Here is a 22,188-nt window from a genome sequence, read left to right as displayed (position 1 = left end):
AGGACCATCTGTGTGTGAAATGCAGCAAGGTGCGTCTCTGGGTCCTCCATCCCGGTGAAGATCACCTTGGGCCCCGCGAACGTGTTCGGGATCACTACATCTAGGATCTCCTGCGAGAAGGGAGTGGAAAACTCCCTTGGTGGGGAATGGTTCTCCATCTCGTCATGTCCAGGCCGCCTCCGATCATTTCTCAGGCCCTGGCGCAACTCCTCATTTACACGGTGGAGCTCTTCATTTCGCTCATGCGAGGCGTCGAGATCTGCCTGCATGCGTTCCTGTTCCATTTTCGACTCCGCCATGTCCTGCTGCAGCCCCCTCATTATCTCCAGGACCTGTTGCATGGATAGTTCTGCTGGGGCTGCGCGTGCTGTACTTCGTCTGGTGGGGGCCATTGTCACTCCAACCTCCTCCAACGTTACTGCGACTTAGTAGATTTTCTCGAACTTGTGATGGGACTGATGTTTTATATCGGCCCCACGGTGGGCGCCAAATGTTCCGTCCGGTTGACCGGGACGTCTTCGTGCGCGACCTCAACCGTCAGCTAGGGACTCCTTCCCACTGGTTACCTGTGGATTCCTACAAAAAAGAGGACAAAGAGGCGCCCTAGCGGCCGTTTGCACTCCGACGCTCAAGTCAGCCAGCAAGAAACACCAAAACTGTTCACCTACGTCTCTGAGCACCGCGTATGGCACTCTGAAGGTGGTAAAAAGAACTGTGTATTGTGTGTGTGTGTTCTCTCCTTCAGGCAAAAATCTTTCCCCAGTCCCTTGTACGTAGTCTCAAGACGCGAGCAAGCAACTAGAGAGTTCTGGTAAATTTGCCAAAAGTTCGAACCCCTTTTCCAACATTCCTAGCGCTATTTAGACTACCCAAGCATTTAAAGCGCCTTAAAGCGCCTTTAATTACAAATTTAACGCACTCAATCAGCGTATCTAATTAGAAAACGTAGCGCATTTAAGACGTTGAAACGCTTGGGAGCCATTATAGTACCTGAATGCTCGAAACGGAAACTGTATTGAATGACTTTAATTACCTAGCACCTGACTAAAGGGTGTTTCTATTCTGACATAGCTGTCGTACACGTGGAGGGCCTCACGACGCCATGACCCCATCTGGGGGCGTTTCCGCCCATCTGGGACGTTTCTACGTGTGAGTCCTCCTGCTTGGGAGTGCTACTGCGCTAGGGGTGACTTTTTGGGTGCCAACTCATGCTCCCAATCATCTAGTCACTTACTTTGAGAGCGTATCTGCCTTCCTCTCGTGCCCTGCACCCGGCTACCCTGGGCGTGACCTTCCTCTTGAGTCGTATCTGCCCCAAAGGCGTCTCTGGGGCGGCAGGGGTACTTCACGAGTCAGGCTGCCCTACCCTGATGCTATCACTATGGCCTTGAAGCCACCTTTTCCTTCTCTTTATCGCTGCCCCGGGCTATCGGGACCTGAGGCCTTCCCACGGCGTCGCTCCCTCCATGGTCTTTCCTACCCATGGGTATCGGGGAACCACACTGTGATTGCCTTGCTATAGTACTGTCTGGTCTGGCGACGCCCTGGTTGGGCGACGCCTTCACCTAGGCGACGCCTTGTCTCGGCGACGCTTCCTCTTGGCGATGCTGGCACTTGGCGTCTCTCCACCAAGGCGACGCCCTGCGTGACTTTGACTCTCCAATTGTTGACTTTGACCTTGACTTAGTCAACGCCCGGATACGGGACGGTACAATTTCTTTTACACATTTGATATCAATTGAAAATTAATTTGAATTGGTTTTACACATTCAATATTAATTGAAAAATAATGTTAATTCTATTTTAAATATAAATTGTACCGACCAGTCCCCGGGCGTTGACTGACCTCTGGTAATGTTGGTGCCACGTAACAGGTCCCACGAGCAGCGCAGGACAGTACCTCGCAAAGCACGTGGGCCAAGGAACCAAGGGTGGTCAGTCATCGGTCATTAGGATGTACTGACTTGCCACTAGACAGTGTGGAGAGGTCAGACATCGGAAACTCAAAATAGTAGAGATGGGCCACAAGAGGTGGATCCCAGACCACACACCAGTTACCAGTAAGGGAGAAACCTAGATCACGAGGGTCCATGCGTGTAGAGTGGATGACGCGTTCATGCGTAACACAAAGTGTAGAGCCACTGGAAAGATATGACTCGTGAGGGTCGTGTTCCAGGGGTGAGCTACATGCATGGCACGTGAACAGCTAGGGGACTCCCAGAGGCAGGTGACCCCAGAGATCAGGTGCACGAGGAGGCACCCAGGTGGTCATCCCGCCAAAGGCCGCACTCCAGTTAGGGACCCCACGCGCTAGGTTATCCTAAGAGTAAGGTAAGTGCTGGGCTCGCCCCATTAGAAAAGCCCATTTCAGGTAAAGAGGAAACCCTAGTTTCAGTCTATAAATAGTAAGTTAACAAACTTTAAAAGGGAGAATTCTCTTGCGCCGCTAAACACACACAGTAGCAAGATTATACAGTTTTTGGTGTTTCCTAGCCCTAATACTGACTTGAGCGTCGGAGTGCAAACGGCCGCTAGGGCGCCCTTTGTCTTTGTGTTTCAGGTGTTCATCACAGGCAAGGCATACGCGAACACAAGGACTTTGGACGTAAGAGTGACATAGGCGTACGAAGGCGTTTTGAGTCAACCGGCAGGAACATTTGGCGCCCACCGTGGGGCCCGATACAAAACACCGTCCCACCAGCAAGAACCAAGAAAACCCAAGAGATGAGAAGTACGAGGCAAGGACCTGCTGCACCAAACGGGGGTGAGGGCCTCACCCTGCAACAAGTTATGGAGATGATGCGAGCCCTTCAGGAAGAGGGGGTCGTGTCAAGAGCAAACCAAGAACGCATCCAAGCTAACTTGGTAGTGTCGCAAGCCACGAGCGAAGAACTACGTCGTTCAAACGAGGAACTGCGTAAAGACCTGCAAACCCACGCGGTTGAACGTAGATCAGGAGCCTGAGACTCCACCCAAAGATTTCCCAACACCGTTCTCGCCAAAGATCGTGGATGCAGTGATACCAGCCATGCTCGTAGGGCCCAAGGTGACCTTCACCGGGGTGGAAGACCCGGAGGCCCACCTTACGACTTTCCATACACAGATGATGCTGGTTGGGGGCTCCGATGCGGTGCGGTGCAAGTTGTTCATGAGCACTTTGGCAGGAACGGCCATGGACTAGTTCGTCAGCCTCCTTGATGGCCATGTAACGTCGTTCCCGCAACTCACAAAGTTGTTCAGGGCACAATACATTGCGAATCGAGCCCCCCCGTTAGTCTCCTATGACCTCTTTGATGTAAGACAGTATCAAGGAGAGTCTTTGAAGGAGTTCCTCCACCGTTTTGGAGCGCAAGTGGTGAGATTGAACCTCACAGAAGAGAAGATGATGGTGCACGCATTTAGGAAAGGCATCGTGCCGAAACCCTTCAGCGAGTCACTCATCGTGCTGTGCTATAGCGGCGGAGGAGGAAGAAGTTAGTGAAAAGCGCACATGCGTGATCACCGCGTGGCCGCACGCGACAGGTCGTCCTCAAACCCTAAGGGTTCACGAGGCAATGACGGAGATATGGCCCCCGTTAAGCAGCAGCCCTATCAAAGGCCTAATACGAGGGGGCGCGGGAGAGATAATGTGCCGCCAAGGCACGACTTCATAGCAGAGAGGCTGAAGGTGCCACCCAAGACTGACAAGAGGCTCGGGCCCAACAAGAATGCCTGGTGTGAGTTCCACCAAGCATACAGCCACCCCATACGCAATTGCTTAGCACTGGGACACCAGCTAGACAAGTAGGGGAAGAACGGTCTCCTAAGATATTATCTGCAAATGAAACAGGGGACCGAGGGGGTGGTTCGGGGCATGAAGTCCCCGTGCACGGTGAGGTCCACACCATCGCATGAGGGTTCTCAGGAGAAGGCTGTACCGCTTCTCAACGAAGGAGATACGCGCGAACGGTGATGTCGGTAGAAGCACAAAGAACCAACGACGCCTTTGACGTTGACCTGGTCTTTACCAAGGCCTACCGAGAGGACGTTATTCCCCATGACAATGATCCGGTGGTAATCTCAACGGTAACCGCAGGAAGGAAGGTGCACCGTGTGCTGGTTGACCAGGGAAGCTCGGCAGACGTAATGTTCTGGACGACTTTCAACAAACTGAAACTATCCCCCGACATGCTAAGGCCCTATGACGGTTGTCTCTACGGTTTCGCAGAAAACCAGGTACAGGTGCGGGGATACTTGGAGTTGCGGACCACCTTCACAGATGGCACTGCATCACGAACGGAGAGCATCAAGTACCTTGTTGTCAACACCTACTTTGCTTATGATATGTTGTTGGGTAGACCAACGCTGAATAGGTTAGAGGCGGTGCCGTCGACAAGGCACATGAAGATGAAGTTACCGGACCTAACAATAATTGATCATCCTAAACACTAAGTCTTTTGTAGTGACTCGTCATCAGTAGTAGAACCCTGATATCAGAAGAGAGCTTCTTGTTATAACATTCAAATATAATTTTGTCATCTTCACGAATAGAATGAAGACGACAAAATTGTTTCCACCCGCTATAGAGTGTAACGCTTCTGGAAGGAAACCTGGACTTGAAAACATTGCATTCCACATCTTGTAGCCATCCATGTAGAGTAACCTTCTTGAACTTCCCTCTACGAACATATTCAGCAAAAGGAGAAGGCAGATCCTTAAACAATAACCAAATTATTAGTTAATAATTATTTAATAAAAGAAACAGAATATATCAATAATAACCATTTAAAAAGAAAGGATGGTAAACTGACCACATATCCTCTATAGACCTGTTTGGAACTCAACTTTAAGCCAAAATGTATAAAGGGGCCATTGTTGAGCGGCTCCCTCCCTTGAACATCCTTCAAAAAAATTCTTATAACCATTTCACATAACTCCCCCATAAAAAAAGTTATATTGAAGGAGTTATTACCCACGTAACGAAACAATATACTGTAGTGACCTTTAAACCCATAAAAATCACTCAGACTGGACCATCCATACAAAATTTGGGGACAAAGTATATCTTTGTTATAATATACTATATGAATATTGCCTTGACTCTCGCTGAGGGTCCATTCCTCGTCCAGTTCATTTTCAAACTCGATGGCGAATGCACGATCCACGTGTCCATTCTATACATTTTAAAACCATAAAAATACTTAAAGAATTGTAAAAAAACTATGAAAAAAATAGGAATTTCAGAAAAGAAAAAAAAACATACCTCCCCAACGAATGTTAAGTGTTATAGACAGACCTCTAGCAGAAAGTTTTACGATCTCTTCAGGAATGACAACCATGACAGTGAGAAAAAGAAAGATGAGGATGAAGGAAGTAGGGAAGAAGTAGAGAAAAGTAATTTAAGAAGTTACAAAGAAGAAAGCAATAGGTTTGTGAGTAATAAAAAGCCCTACGTTACTTATATATAGCAATCATACATTTTCAGTCACAAATCTACGATAAGTTTTCTCTGAAGCAACATGTCCTTTCAGTTCCTATATTAAATAATAAAAACCATAATTAAAATCCAATAACGATAGTAAAATAAATTAAGAAATAATAATAATAAATAATATTAAAGTAAAGACCAATAAATACGAAAAGACAAAATTATAAAAAGCAGAGTAGGTGAGTTGTTACCTGTAATTATTCTTTGACGTTTCGATTTTCCAATGCCTTATACAACAGGGTTTTTTCAGTTTAAATAAATTATTAACAAATTAAAAAATAATAATTAATAAAAAATACAACTATTTCCATAGATAAATAACAATAATATTAATGACACGTAAAATTAATTACATTATATAATAATAAATTAAAATAGTGAACATACAACGATATTATAATTTTTCATATATATATATATATATATATATATATATTATATAAATAAATATATACATAAGTATAAAATAAATATAATATAAAATATATTAAACATATTAAATATAAATATTATATTATATATATATTATATATTATTATTAATATATTATATTATATATATATTATATATTATTATTAATATATTATATTATATATACATATATTTAAATTACATACTTAAACCTTAACCTCTAACATTAAATAATAACCTATCTGTAATTAAAATTTAAAATTTAAAATATAATTTCATATTGAATTTAAAATATAATACTTTTAACTTCTGTAATTATTACTTCTATCCATAATTTTTAATTAATTAATCTTGGAAGATGAAATGAATACTTTGAGAAAAGTGTAAATGATACATAAGGAACAAAGTTTATGCAAAAATAAAATATAAAAAATGAAGTGATGCATTAATTGCTCTGACACGTATTTAATGATATCATATATATCCATTTGAATCCTTAGAGGTTGAGTGTAATGGGGATTTATTTTTAAAAAAAAATATTTTTCGTAAGGACAAACTGTTGAAGATGGATGAAGCTCATCTCTACCTAGTCTTAGTGTGTTTGATGTAGATGTCAGCTAGTTTTGCTTTGTAGGTTGCAATGTGTCTTAGATGATCTTGTACTCTAGGGTTGTGTGTATTCAAGGTTGTCTTTTTCTACATGACCTATCCTAGATGCCTAACCAAGCATTGATCAAGCACTTGAAGTGGTTAAAAGTTTTCCAAAAGCTTTTTAGAGTTTTCTCCTAAAAATCAGGGTACTGCACAAAAAATAAATTTGTTTCTCTGTAAAAGAATAGGTTTATTTTTGGTGTGCTGAAAGGATTTTCGAAAGTTGGTTAGGGCACCAAAGGTACAACTCATTCAGTTATTTCAGTTAGCTGAGTTGGCAGTTTTCTAAAAAATAAATCTGTTTAGTTTAAAACTGAATCTGTTGTTTTCATAACAGCTTTTCAATTGTTTTTTAAAAGAGGATAGAAATTGTTTTCTATATAAAGAAAAGCCTCTCTCACATGAAAGGATGTTGAGCAATTATGTTTTTGACAGAGATTAAAAACTTTCTATGTGAGAAGAAGGATTGAAAAGAGTTTTTGAAAGGTTTTCCAAAGGGATTTTCAAGTGAGCTTGTTCTAGGAAAACTTTGATCTTGGTGAAGGTGCTGGTGCAGTTCTGCAGCAAATTGAACTACTGGTTTTGAGTTCTTGCATCTTCTTTTCAGGTGTTATCTTTCCTTAATTCTGGTTTGTAAAGGTGTAAGTGTTAGTCACTCCTTGATAGGGTTTATTGGAGTGCAAGGTGTGCTGAAATAGGGTTTTTCAGCGTTGGTTGTATTGTTCTTGTAGTGTTCAAGAACTGTTGTGTTTGTAAGTGATTGATACTGTTTTTAGTGGATTCCACCTTAGAGTAAGGTGAAACTGGATGTAGCTCTGTATGAGTGAACCAGTATAAAAACTTGTTTGTCTTTTCCTCTCATCCCTGCACTCGTTTCTGGTTTTGCTTAATTCTGTCAATAACTAAATTTGTTCTTTTGAAATCAAATTTTTTAATTCTGGGTTTAATAAAAACTGTTCTTCCTGATTTTTTAAAGTTCTCTAATCACTAACACGGTATTGGTATATGAGGTTTTCATTGGTTTAAGGACAAATAGTCTTATTCATTAAATTCTGACAGAGATTCATTTCATTTGAAACCTTGTGTTGAAAGAACTTGGTTGATTTCTTGGCATAGTCTGTATTCTTCAAACTCGTAAAATCTAACCAATCTGATTCTGTTATACCTCTCTGTTGATTGCAATTTTAATCTGAACAAATTCAAATTGTGCTAGACTGTTCTGAAGAATCAATCTGTTTCTTTTAAAAACAATTTGTTCATTTGCCTCTGACATACTGAAAACTGTTTGTATTTGCAAAAAATTTATATGTTCAATTCACCCCTCCCCTCTTGAACTTAGACACTAATAGACCCAACAATTGGTATCAAGAGCTAGGGCTTGTATTTTGCTCAAGTGTATGCATGATGTCTGAGTTTAAAATGCCTTTTGCTGAAGGTGCGTTTATTAATAGACCTCCTATGTTTGGTGGTGTTAACTATGCTTTCTGGAAAATCAGGATGAAAATCTTTATGGAGTCTATTGACATGGGTATCTGGGATGCAGTGGTCAGTGGACCTTTTATACCTATGCAGGTTGTCAAAGAAGAAACAATAAAGAAGCCTTGGTCTGAATGGAGTGAAACCGAGAAGAAGAAGGCCCAATATGACTCCTTAGCCAAGAACATCATCACCTCTGCATTGAATGTGGATGAGTTCTTTAGAGTCTCTCAATGCAACTCAGCAAAGGAGATGTGGGAGGTACTAGAGGTAACTCATGAAGGGACTGATGATGTGAAACGAGCAAGGAAGCACTCACTCATTCAGGAATACGAACTGTTCAGAATGCAATCAGAAGAAAGTATTGCAGATGTGCAGAAACGATTTACACATATTGTAAATCACCTCACTGGCTTTGGTAAAGTCTTTGACAAGGAAGAGCTCAACATAAAGGTGCTGAAATGCCTTGATAGGAGCTGGCAGCCTAAGGTAACAGCAATCTCAGAATCCAGAGATTTATCCAAGATGTCCACTGCTGCACTTTTTGGAAAGCTGATGGAGCATGAAATAGAGCTGAAAAGATTGAAAGAACAAGAAACTGAGGAGAAGAATGCCAAAGGAATTTCCTTGAAAACTACCATGGAACATGATACAAGTGAAGAAGAAGAGAATCCTGAACATGATGAGACATTGAGTCTGCTCACTAGAAAATTCAGCAGGTTTCTTAGAAAGAAAAACTGTGACAAAACTCAACAAAGGAAGAGGTATTCTAAATCCAATTATTCAAATTCTTCAAGTTACACTTGTTTTGGATGTGCTAAACCAGGTCATATAAAGGCTGATTGTCCAAACAATCAAAACAAAGAAAAATCAGCAAGCAAGAAGAGTGAAAGAAGCAAAGGCAAAAGAGCATACATCTCATGGGAAGAAAATGATGTATCCTCATCTAGTGATTCCTCAACCAAAAGTGAGGAAGCAAATCTGTGCTTTATGGTAAATGATGAAGAATCTAACTCTGATTCAGTAAGTGATTTTTCTACTGATTCTGAAAATTATGATCAGCTATTAACACGGTATTGGTATATGAGGTTTTCATTGGTTTAAGGACAAATAGTCTTATTCATTAAATTCTGACAGAGATTCATTTCATTTCAAACCTTGTGTTGAATGAACTTGGTTGATTTCTTTGCATAGTTTGTATTCTTCAAACTCGTAAAATATAACCAATCTGATTCTGTTATACCTCTCTGTTGATTGCAATTTTAATCTGAACAAATTCAAATTGTGCTAGACTGTTCTGAAGAATTAATCTGTTTCTTTTAAAAACAATCTGTTCATTTGCCTCTGATATACTGAAAACTGTTTGTATTTGCGAAAATTTTATATGTTCAATTCACCCCTCTCCTCTTGAACTTAGACACTAATAGACCCAACACAAACATATCATTACATAAAGATTTCTTTTTTATCACATACTAAGGTATTACCTATAAAAATTGAATGACGAAAAAACAATACATGTAATAAAGAACCTGGGAAAGGAAAACAATATTTCAATAACCTTAAAAAAAACTTAAATTATAATTAATAAAATATTATATAATTTTATATAAATTCATGAATTAAAGAAAAAGTAAAAATTGAGGCACTTACCATTACGATTTTGAGCTTTCATGAAAGAACCATTGTTACAAAATAAAGTTACAAAAAGTATGCCATAATATGAATTACACAAAAACAAACTCATTAAATAAATTAAAATGTACACATAAAATTGAAAAAAAAAAACAAAATATAACAACTTCAAAATGAACTATAAAGTCATTACGTACCTCAAACATAATGTCAACATATGAAACTAGCAATATTACATAAAGAGATTTAAAAATATAATTGTACTAATACATCATAATATATTCTACATAGAAATTAAAGAAAGTCTACAATACATGAAAATATATCATTCAAGTTACAAAACATTAGAGAAATAGTGAAATTATACTACTCCCTTTTCGATCTTGATATTTTTCCTTAATATCCTTAGTGGGATATCATCATCGGGTGTGTGAGCAGGTGAAGCAAAATCTCTTGTTACCCGTGGAGCAACCACTTCAGTAGCAGTACCTAAGACACTATCACTGCCTAAATCAACAGTTTTAGATTGAAAATCAGCAGCTTCAGTGGAAAATTTATTAAATAAATCCTGCGATGATAACAAAACATATAGTAAGAGTAAACTATTCACTTTTTTAAGTTAATACTTTAAATGATAATTACCTGAGAAAGTGGTACAGATGAGTCATCCTGTTGGACATCTTTAACAGTACACAGTCTTTTCTTTTGATAATGAAGTTCCTTCACAAAATGAGAATTAAATTAAATTAAGTAAAAACAGTATAAATAAAGAATACACTGAAATTGGGAAACATACCACATTTTCAACACGACCATCACAAAACCTTTGTATAATACTATCATCAATACACACTTTTTGGACACGGAATGATTGGTCAAACCTAAGAGATTAATCTTTAACACAACCAACTTTAAACAACACAACTTTGTCAATCAAAAGATCAAACTCTTTTGGTAGTACACCAGAATCACTGTTCTAAATATTAAAAAAAATATCAATTAATATAATAACCTTTTTTTATATGCATAAATAAACGTATGCATGGTTCGATAATTTACCTTATCATGACTTTCAAATAGTTCGGCGTAAGATTTATTGATCAATGTAGTGGCATCCTTGTCAAATAGAACGAAAGTAGTGGAATCTGTTTCATCAATCACTCGCAACTTCAGCTTATACCTGAAATATAAAATACATAAAGGTTTACAAATTCTATTTATAAGTAATAAGTATTAAGAAATATGTAATATGTAATTAAAAATAAATTTAGGCAAGTACAAACACTAACTCTGTTGGACTTTGATAACATGTTTGTTACATTTCTCACAAAAAACCATTTTGGAATCATGGTAAACAGCTTTACCGCATAAGCAAGCTGTGTACCACCAATCGTCATCAGCTACAATATGTTTTATTGTAGCTAAGATAACAAAAGTGCTTTCTTGTAAAAAGAAAAAAAAATGATCTTAAAATATTAATAATCCATTTCAATAAACTGTTAAAAAACATTAGTAATACCTCTTTGTAATCTTTCAGGCCTTGAATAGTATTTTTATGAATGAAGCTGATGAATTCATCCTCAACATTCTGTTTTCCAGAATCACACAATTGACTGAGTCCCTGTGTAGGAGAATTTGTACTTTCAATCATCCTACACATGTAAAAGTTGTGGTTAGAAAGGTTCATAAATTTTAAGTATCAAATAAGAATATATTAAACTAACCTTTTTTTGAGTTCGATTGCATCTTTGGACTTATCATTATATATTATTTTCGTACATTCCAAGCAATTTTGTACAAAAACCTTCTCTACATTAAAATATAATGCATTGTTTTATAACAAATATCATGTAAATACAATAATCAAATAAAAAATATATCATGTAAATTCATCACTTCACATACTCTGGAAAATCTTTACTTTAGCAAAATGCACACTGATGACAATATTTTCCACCTCTCCAGATGACAGAAATGCATTGAGTTCATCAACATAGTTACCAAATAAAGTACACTCAATGCGGTAGCTGTTGTAAGCTAAAATTACAATTGTAAGAAAACATATTTTGGATTCGTTATGGTACAAAATATTAGCTTACCCATCAGCTTCAATAGAAATCACATTTAACTTAGTTGTTCACCCTGATCTATTTAGCTTTCTTTCAGTTCTCACACTAGTTAATATTCCAATAACATATGTAAAAACATATTCATTTAAAAACATGTCGAAAGAAATCTGTTCAAGTAAAAGAATATTACTAACCGACTAAGTAGTTCGTATCAAAACCAGGCGCCTTTAACACAGAAATTGGTGTGTAATTAGGTTTTGCACATGAAACCAGATCATTACCAACAGAGGTTACTTTGGTTCCAAACTGAAAATTTATTTTGTATTGGTGACAGGTAGTGCGATAAGATCCTGAATTAGTAGACACACTAAAGAAATTGAAGGAATAAACTTTATCCTCCAAAATATCATTTTGAAATTTATAAATTAGAGTTCTTGTAACGGAAACATGAATTCTATCACCCTAAAAGATAGCAACAAACATTACGCATTCTTAATAAAAATTTCATTAAATTGTAGTACAAAAAAAATATGAAAGAAAATGATAAATTATTTTACATCTTTGTCTTATATCACCATTTCCATGGAGAATGGAAACTTTGTTTTCTTTAAATCAGAAACAAACCACAGACGTATAACTCTTACTATCAGGATCCAATTTTCACTTTGTGAATTAACATCTTTCACACAATTTGTATTTTGTCTTAACACAGACATTGTAAGGGTGACCTTTGAGTAAAAGGAAAATGTAGAATGCAATGGTCAATGTGAAATATATATATATATATATATATATATATATATATATATATATATATATATATATAGTTGGTACGAAATTATTTTCAAAAAATCAAAAAAACAATTTTACAATTTCAAAGTGAAATAGCTGGGAATAGTAAGAAAACATAATAAAGTATAACAGTATTGTGAGACAAAAACAAACATTCCAATTTTCAAATGGGATATAGTGTTTTAGCTAAGAATAAAGATGAATTTAGTTCAAATATGTCATAAGACAAAAATAATCATAAATAACATTAAATAAATATACAGGTAATGACAAAAAACTTAAGTTTAAAAATGTTCAATGAATGACAAAAACGAAGTTAACCATGTCAATTTCATATAGAAGACATTAAGCCTATAAAAAATTGAAACTTTAAAACGTGAAACAATTCTACTTTCAGCATTGCGATTAATGAACTTATTGTTTGACTTTTAAAAGTCAGGTTGCATAGAGAAAAAATTTGAAAAGAAAGTACAAAATTTTTGAAATTCCTAACATGATCTGAAAACCCTACTATGCAAATAAATGGAATTTTAGGTAGGTTTGTTTAGGACATTTACAAAAGAGGATTCTTGTTTAGCACAAAAAAGAACCCTTGCTTTGAAATTTCTGAAATAATACACAGATTTCCAAAATACACAGATGCAGAACATAGACAGAAAAAGGTGGAAACCCTAACAGAGAAATCTTACCAATTTCATATAACCATAGACTCTTGTTTTTCCATGCAGACGACAGAAGGAAAAAATCATTCCTTGGTGCTTGATATACTGAGAAATCAGTTTGAAAACATGAAAATCAAGAAACAAAGCTATAAAAGTAGCGGTGTCGTTCACATATTACTGAAACCGTAAAGAAATCAAAGAGGAGAAAATGTGAGATAATGACTTAACATAATCAGGTAATAAAAACAAAAGAACTAAATGAAAGAAAGTCGGTAGAAGTATAAAATCATATCTGTATAAAATGATATTGGAAAAAATGATTTTTTAATACTTCCTTTGCAAAACAGAAAAATGAAGATACAAACCTCTAAAAGTAGTTGTGGGGTTGACAGATTCATGAAAAAGGTAAAGAAATCAAATAAGAGAAAAACTTTGATACAAAGAGCACATAACAACTTTAATGACTTAAGTCAAGAAGGTAATAGAAACAAAAAAACCAATGCAACGCACGCGAGTAAAGGTTTAAAATCATATCTAAGTTTACTGAAAGTAGAAAATGGGAATGTCAGATCTTAAAATTTTAGAAAAGTGTTTTGAACCAAATGGGATATCGGTGTAAAAATGAAAACTTTATCAACACATCCTGTGCAAACATGAAAATGAAGAAACAAACATATGTTTGACTTGAATCTATCTATAATACAAACTTTCTTAACACTTTCTCTGGAAAAAGACAAAAGATGAAATCTTTATCCCCTTTCAGCCTCATTGTTAACCACACACATGTGATCCTACCTTGACTATTAAGAAAACAAACCAAAACAAAAATAAAGGTCTTATGGTGTAGAGGATGAACATAAAAACAGGTTCTTTATCCAATAAAAAGAATCACTTTCATTCAATGGACTGTTTAGGGTTTAGGATTTACTGTTTTTGAGGATATAAAAAATAGAATTAATGAACTTTACATGGAGCTGAAAAAAACGCAATAAATGAAGTACAGGGAAACCACAATGAGTAAACTATTCATGAGTTGAAAAATCTAAATGACTGAAAAATTTCATTTATTTAATGGTATTTGATATTTATAAATTTTCAATTAACTTTTACAAATTAAAATAACTTTTATTTGTGTAAAAAATTAAATCATTTAATTTTTATATTTATTTAAGAATTTGAATCAAATGCTAAATAATAGTAATATTGGACATTTTATATGAATCAGAAAGGTAATTAATGTTGTTCAAATTTTAAAATTTGAAATTTTGAAAAATTAATATTTGAAGATTATTAATAATAATAATAATTTTGGAATTGGAAATAAGTGTGCTGCAGAAGAAGTCAGAAAAAGAAGATATGAATCACAAAGGTAATTAATGTTGTTGAAATTTTAAAATTTTAAAATCTGAAAAATTAAATATTTAAAGATTGTTAGTAATAATAATAATCTTGGAATTGGAAATAAGTGTGATGCAAAAGAAGTCAGAAAAAGAATATATGAATCACAAAGGTAATTAATGTTGTTGAAATTTTAAAATTTTAAAATCTGAAAAATTAAATATTTGAAGATTATTACTAATAATAATAATCTTGGAATTAGAAATAAGTGTGCAGCAGAAGAAGTCAGAAAAAGAAGATATGAATCAGAAAGATCATTAATTGAGAATTGTAAATTTTGAGTATTAATATTAATATGGATTTTGAAGAATTTGAAATTGAATTTGAAGATTAATATAATGTGAATAATCTTAACATTAAAGTTTTTCTGAAGAATACATTAATCCAAATAATAAAATTAAATACATTAAATATAATTAAATACATTAAATTGAAGAATAACTTTTTATGAAGTTTAATTTATTTATGCCAACACATTATTATAAAAAAAATAACACACATTTCATGTCTCTTTTCAAAGTAAATTACACAAAATAACATTCCATAATAATATTTAATATTAAATTACAAAATTTGACCATGTATATAAACAAAATTTGATAACTAAATTAAAGTAAACAATTAATTTTTTGTAGTGGACATTACAACAATTTGCAAATTACATAACTCTATAATAGTAATTGAATCTCTATAATCAGAACATTGTCCTTGGAAAATGAAATTTAGAAGAATACAATCTTGAATTTTCACAGCACTAACAAAATTTGTGGTCTTCACAGAGTGCATGGATCTGACAAAATTCTCTCCATTCACAACCAAATTTAACAGAAGCTTTGGGAGGTGGCCTTATCAGAATTTTGCAATTTACTTCACTATTATGTCGATGAAGGACAACATACTTTAACCTGTTTCCCCGAATATAATTTGCAAAAGCAAAAGGAAGATCCTAAAAGAAAATAAACACATGTATAAATACAGTAATGAAGTAATATGAAGTAACAAAAGAGTAGCCATTTCACTACCGGTTTCTGCACATCTTTGAGAGGAAGTCCAAACCCTAAGTAGCCCAAAAAAAACTCCATTAACGATTTTATCAGCAAAAAAATGAACAATGAAAACAACCATGAGAACAGAGGAAGGGAAAGATTTCACCTTGATGCTTGAACATACGATGGATATGAACGAAAATCCCATTCCACTTCCACTACAGGTTACTGCACAAACTGAAATATAGATGGAAAAAAGGTGTAAAAAATTTGCCAAAGAAAGTTTAACAACAAAAAGGAGATCTCTTTGAGTGGAAGTCCAAACCCTAAGTAGCCCAAAAAAACTCCATTAATGATTAATCAGCATAAAAATGAACAATGAAAACAACCATGAGAACAGACGAACAGAGGAAGGAAAAGACTTCACCTTGATGCTTGAACACACGATGGATATGAACGAAAATCCCCTTCCACTTCCACTACCGGTTGTTGCAAAAACTGAAATGTAAATGGAAAAAACGTGTAAAAAAATTTACAAAGAAAGTTTAACAACAAAAAGGAGATCTCTTTGAGTGGAAGTCCAAACCCTTAGTAGCCCAAAAAAACTCTATTAACGATTAATCAGCAAAAAAATGAACAATGGAAACAACCATGAAGACAGACGAACAGAGGAAGGAAAAGATTTCACCTTGATGCTTGAACACACGATGGATACGAACGAAAATCCCATTCCACTTCCACTACCGGTTGCTGCAGAAACTGAAATGTAGATGGAAAAAACGTGTAAAAATTTTGACAAAAAAAGTTTAACAACAAAAAGGAGATCTCTTGGAGTGGAAGTCCAAACCCTAAGTAGCCCAATAAAAAACTCCATTAACGATTAATCAGCAAAAAAATGAACAATGGAAACAACCATGAGGACAGACGAACAGAGGAAGGAAAAGATTTCACCTTGATGCTTGAACACACGATGGATACGAACAAAAATCCCATTCCACTTCCACTACCGGTTGCTGCAGAAACTGAAATGTAGATGGAAAAAACGTGTAAAAATTTTGACAAAGAAAGTTTAACAACAAAAAGGAGATCTCTTGGAGTGGAAGTCCAAACCCTAAGTAGCCCAATAAAAAAACTCCAAAAACGATTAAATAAGCCAAAAAATGAACAATGGAAACAACCATGAGGACAGACGAACAAAGGAAGGAAAAGATTTCACCTTGATGCTTGAACACACGATGGATATGAACGAAAATCCCAATCAACTTCCACTACCGGTTGCAGCAAAAACTGAAATATAGATGAAAAAAACATGTAAAATTTTTGACAAAGAAAGTTTAACAACAAAAAGGAGATCTCTTGGAGTGGAAGTCCAAACCCTAAGTAGCCCAATAAAAAACTCCATTAACGATTAATCAGCAAAAAAATGAACAATGGAAACAACCATGAGGACAGACGAACAGACGAAGGAAAAGATTTCACCTTGATGCTTGAACACACGATGGATACGAACAAAAATCCCATTCCACTTCCACTACCGGTTGCTGCAGAAACTGAAATGTAGATGGAAAAAACGTGTAAAAATTTTGACAAAGAAAGTTTAACAACAAAAAGGAGATCTCTTGGAGTGGAAGTCCAAACCCTAAGTAGCCCAATAAAAAAACTCCAAAAACGATTAAATAAGCCAAAAAATGAACAATGGAAACAACCATGAGGACAGACGAACAGAGGAAGGAAAAGATTTCACCTTGATGCTTGAACACACGATGGATATGAACGAAAATCCCATTCAACTTCCACTACCGGTTGCTGCAAAAACTGAAATATAGATGGAAAAAAACATGTAAAATTTTTGACAAAGAAAGTTTAACAACAAAAAGGAGATCTCTTGGAGTGGAAGTCCAAACCCTAAGTAGCCCAATAAAAAACTCCAAAAACGATTAAATCAGCAAAAAAATGAACAATGGAAACAACCATGAGGACAGACGAACAGACGAAGGAAAAGATTTCACCTTGGTGCTTGAACATACGATGGATAGGAACGAAAATCCATTCCACTTCCACTAACGGTTGCTGCAGAAACTAAAATGTAGATAGATATCATTTTTATGCTGTGAAATGTAACAAAAAAGCACAGAATCAACAATATGAAGAACAAAGAAGCAAAGAATCGGTAAAAGAGATGAAAAGAATCAGTAAAAACATGAAAAGAACGAAACTTTGATAAGAAAAACCAAAAAAATTATCATTTTTATGTTGTGGAATAAAGAAATCGTAAATGAGATGAACAGAATCCACATAACAGAAACAATAATCACCTCGAGAAGGAGAAGGCCGAAATGAAATGAAGAAGGCAGAAATGAAGAACCATACAGGAAACCCCAGAGAAGAAGAAACCAAAAGGCAACAAAAAAAAAAAAGAAACAAGAAAGTAGAGAAATAGGAGAGAGAGAAACGCTGAAAGTATATAAATGGAAGTATTTAAAGAAATGGGGTTTTGCACACATGTAAGTTCTACAACGTGCCACTTGTCACTCCCAGAATGAGTTTCAGCTTGCTATTTGTAGTTAAAATTTCAATTTTTTTGGTTTTGAATTTTTTTTAGAACTTACCGCGGAATTACCTTCTATTTGTATTATAGATAGATTTAACATATTAACAAAGAGATTTTAATTTTTTTATACAATTTTTCTTACCTAACCTTATTTTTAATTAAAAAAATTACATATTTTAAAAAAAATTACTTACAAAATAAATAAAAACTGCGTATAATAAAAATACAGATATTTTTTTAATTATTTTTTATAAAAAAATTAAAATTTAATTTATAATTTTTTTAATTTAATGATATTTTTTTATTTTAATAGTTATCTATATTATTATTATATAAGGAAAATATATCATTTAAAAAATCATTTTTTAATTAAAAGAAAATTTCTTTAATAAATAAAACTTATTTATTTATATAAAATAAATACTTAAACTAATTTTTTATTTTTAAATAATTAAATAATTTATTTTAAAAAGTAACAATTACATAATTTTTAATACTATTTTTACATTGTATGTTTTAAGTTGTATTATTTTTCTATTTTTTAATTTATTATTTATACAAGTAATACAATTATATTTTTTTAATGTAATAAAAATATAAATACACATACCAAAAAAACGCATGTATTTTCACCAAAAATGGGTGTAGTTTTTTAGTTATTTTAAAAGAAATTGAAAATGTGGAATTTATTCTTTTTAAATTATTCATTTGATAAATTTTATATAACTATTAAACTAAACTAATTAATATAAAATAATTAATAAATATATTAAAATAGATAATTCACGTGTTTTATTTATATTATTTTATCAACTTAATTGGTTGTATATCACTCATAATTTATACTCAATATTAGTGATGTTTTTCTTGGTCAATATCTATAGGTTATTTTTTAGTGAATGTGATTTGATTTTCTTTATTGATGTATGTAGTAATTATTATTTTGTTTTTATTTTTTTTAAACTATCATGTTAGTTATTATTATAAAATTTGTCATCTTAGTAGATTAACACCTCAAATTGTACTAATCATCATATAATAATAGTATTATTAAAATAATGAGTAAACTGATGATAATTATTTTATTGATGTATGATTATCTTTTATCATTTTGTTGATGTATGATTATCTTTTATCATGACACCAATACTATTTATCAATAGTTTCTTAAGATTATTTTTTAATGCTAAATCTGAAAGCTTTACATAAACTAGAATTTTTTTTTCTAATTTCCATTGGGAGAATTTTTTTTAATCAACATTGATAAAAATAAAAGTTGAAAAAAAAAACTCAAACCAACAAGTCATAAAAATAATTTTAATCATGTTAATGTAGATAATTGTAATCAACAATAAACAGAAAACAATATCACTCAACATGTATAAGAAAAAGTTTTATAAAATCTTAACAAACCTTTACTGAAAAATAAAATCAAGTAAGGTTGCCTGAAAAAAAAATCAATATTAATATTTTTAATTATTAATAATTGTTTAATATTTAAATATTTTTATATTTTGTGGTAATTAAAATAATAATAAAATAATTTTAAATTATCTTAAACAGTTGAAAAATTAATTCATTTAAAATGAGACCAATTCAATTTAACAAATTTTATTATCTCGAAAATTGTGTGGAATTCCCTATCAAAAAATTATAATGGTTTATAAAAATTAATTGTTTCTATATGTCATATCACTAAAAGATATCACTAAAAGAATGTTAAGTATTGTTATTTCCGATTGACTTTGGCGCCGGTTCAAGTGTCACATGTCTGCTTCTAGAGTTTGCACTTTCCTTGGTTGGTGAAAGCTTTACCTGCAGTTACGACTGTTTGCATTCCGACGTTCAAGTCAATAAGGACTAAGAAACAGTAAGTAAGTAAAATAGTTTCAAGCTTAGAAACTGTGTATCTTGCTAGGTGATGGAAGAGGCCCAAGCCCATGATAGAAAAAGCCAAAGTCCAAGCCCAAATACAAGTTCAAGCTTCAACTCAAGCCCAACAAATAGAAGGTATGGGCAAACTAAGCATCATTGGATGTCTTTCTTTTGTAATTACTTTTGAGTATTTTTAGTAGAACATAAAGGGAGGTGTAGATACAAATATAAGAGGTGCAAATGTATAAAGCTAAGTCACACCTTCCATGTGACACAAAAGAAGGTGTAGGTATAGATTTAGGAGGTGCCAAAAATAGAAACCAAGTCACACTTCCCTTGTGACTAGGAATTGGCTCCAAATTCAAATGCTTCTCATTTGAATTTCCCTCCACTTTCTTTTTAATTTCCAGCCCCCTAAACACTATAAATAAGAGGGCTTGGCTCATGTATTTGCAAGATTAATTGAATAGTGAAATGCTGCCAAAATTGTGTCATTCTCACTCCTTGCCTAAACTCTCTTAGGAATAGGCTTTTAATCTTCAAACCTTTCACCACCTTCAAAGGGGCTGGCTGAACCTCCCCATTTCCACACTCTTCATGCACCTTCAAGGTCACCATAGCTCCTAGGAGGATCTTGCACATCTCAATCCATAGCTTCCGCACCATTTTTCACAACATCCAAGAAGAGCTCCATGAGATTGCCATCATTTGGTATCATGAGCATAGGTTCTTCAAAGATGAGTTGTTCTTGGTCTTTTCATTTTTAGTTCTTCTTTATTTCATGTTGTTCATCTTGTTTCCATAATTGTCTTGCTGTTTTTTACATTTTAATTTGTTTTGGTGTGCTATTTGGAAGATCCAACCGGTGCACTTTGTTCAATTGATCTTGAACCATTCTTGTACAAATTGTGATAGGATTCCATACACCTTTGAGTTGCTGTTTTCTTTTAGGTTTTTGAGTCTTTATTGCACTTTTAATTTGGTTCATATTATGCTCTTTGAGTTTTTAATTTCTGAATCCATATATGTTTTGTCAAGTCATGTTCATCCACAATGTCATTAATTCATAGTAGTCCTTTGTTTGGCTTGATTGTTTCTTGATTTTGGGTATCTACTTTTGCTTTGAATCTGTTGTTCATTTGATCTTTTGGTGCCCTTTTAATTTTAGTTTGAGTTCATATTTGTGTTTAGATCTTACACAAATTTCTTTTCTCAATTCCATTGTGTTTAAATTTTGGTATCTTGCTGTTTTTTCCAGTTTTTCCAGAATCCCCTATTTCACATTCTCTGTGCTGGCTGTTTTGTTCCAGAAAAATATTTTCACTCATAGGAAAATTTTGATTCTCTGGAATATGCAAGATTAGAGTGTTACAGAAAAGACAAAAAAAGAATTAGCTCAAAAGAGTCAACAGAAAAAAAAATGATAAATATTTTAAAATCAGTGTGCAAATCTGAGGCACTATAGCTGGCGTAACTGAACACTGAAATTGAAAAATTTATAAAAAAAAATGGCTCATGCGTTTGGAGTGATTCCAAAGCCAGATTTTAGTTAAGATCTTGAATATCTTGCATATCAATTTTCAGAGGCAAATTCCAAAAGGGCAGCTCAGCCTAAATTGGGGAAAAACACGTTCTCTGGCCCACAACAATTTTCCAGTGGTGCTGTTTTTTATTTTGTAATCTAATTCTAGTGCTATTCTTAGGATTTTTTTTGTACCTACCTTTATTTGAGTACCTTTATTTGCTTGTCTAATATTCTTGGACCTCTTTCTAATTGTCACAATCTAACTCCATTTGTGTGGTACTGTTTTTCCAATTAAATTGTTTCTTGCTTTCATTCTTTGGCCTCTAAATTTGGTGCTGGAATTTATTCTCTTTTGGTGCTTAATTGAGTGGAAATTTGACTTGGGTAAGGTCTAGTCTTCTTGATAGGTGCTGGAATTGGAGAATTAAGTCCTTAATTCTAAGGGGAACAAAGACAAAGGCAGAATCAAACACTTCTCAAAACACCACAAACACTTGGAGGGCCCAACAAGAAAAGACAACCAAGGAAGTGCCAATAGCAAAAAAAGGGATCAACAAAGGGAGTTTTCTTAATTTCTTTGCAACATAAGTTGTGTTAATTACTTCTTTAATTACGTGATTAGACGGTGAGTGTGTCTTCAAGGGCTCCAAGTGTCCAAGAAGCCTCACCTAGGGCCGACTAGTGTAGAGT

The sequence above is a fragment of the Phaseolus vulgaris genome, chromosome 3 (genome assembly GCF_000499845.2).
Source record: "Phaseolus vulgaris cultivar G19833 chromosome 3, P. vulgaris v2.0, whole genome shotgun sequence".
Lineage (NCBI taxonomy): Eukaryota > Viridiplantae > Streptophyta > Magnoliopsida > Fabales > Fabaceae > Phaseolus > Phaseolus vulgaris.
Note: the sequence above shows the minus strand (reverse complement) of the source record.